Here is a 930-nt window from a genome sequence, read left to right as displayed (position 1 = left end):
TTAGTAATTTCTATTTTCAAATTTGGGCTGGTTTGTTCCGCAAGTATAGGTGATAACATCACAAAATGTTGTGTATTTCTATGTAATTTTAGTATCAAAATTGTAAATATAATATTTCATCTTAAACATATATTGGTATGGTTTGTATTAATTAAATACATTAAGGGCTTATATTATACATGATTTGTATGGTTTGTTTGATTTTAATAGGAAAAGAGGTTCAAGAATAATGATTTAATAATAACCAACTAGATCTTGACCCGTGCGATCGCACGGATATTAATTTTCAATTTTATTTTTCATTTATTTATACTAAATAATGTAGATCGCACGTTATTAATTTTCAGTTTTATTTTCATTTATTTATACTAAATAATGTATTTGTAATATTTGATCGTTTTATACTGACTAAGCTAGGTGTGTATTTGGATACCCATTCAAATTTCAGTTAAATCTATTCGAGTTTGAAATTTTTGAATTTAAAGATTCTAACTCTATTCAGATATTTATAAATTTTGTTCTAGTGTGATCGAATCTTGCGGGTTCGGATAACCTGTTTAAACTATTTAAAAATTTTAAAAATATATATATACTTTAAATTTTAAATTTAAAAATAAAATAATATAAACATGTAAATTAGTAATGTAAGCAAGCAAAAGTACATAAATTAAAAATTTAAAATAGGTTTACTTGAATATTTGGATGGAGAATAAATATATATTTAAGTACTTTTGTGTTTGATTATTGTTTATCTACTTTAGATGTGAAATAAATACTTTTGACATTGATTTAATAGAGAAGTTAATGAAATGTATTTAATTTAAATTTAATTTAGGAAAACACATTAATCTAAGTGGAAAAGCAAAACATTAAAATAAGAAGCATTATTTAATTCTCAGTGGCATGGTAGTGTAAATAAGTGTGAAAACT

This window comes from Raphanus sativus, chromosome 7, assembly GCF_000801105.2.
Source record: "Raphanus sativus cultivar WK10039 chromosome 7, ASM80110v3, whole genome shotgun sequence".
Classification (NCBI taxonomy): domain Eukaryota; kingdom Viridiplantae; phylum Streptophyta; class Magnoliopsida; order Brassicales; family Brassicaceae; genus Raphanus; species Raphanus sativus.
The sequence above is the reverse complement of the archived record's forward strand: the minus strand, read 5'-3'. Positions refer to the sequence as shown.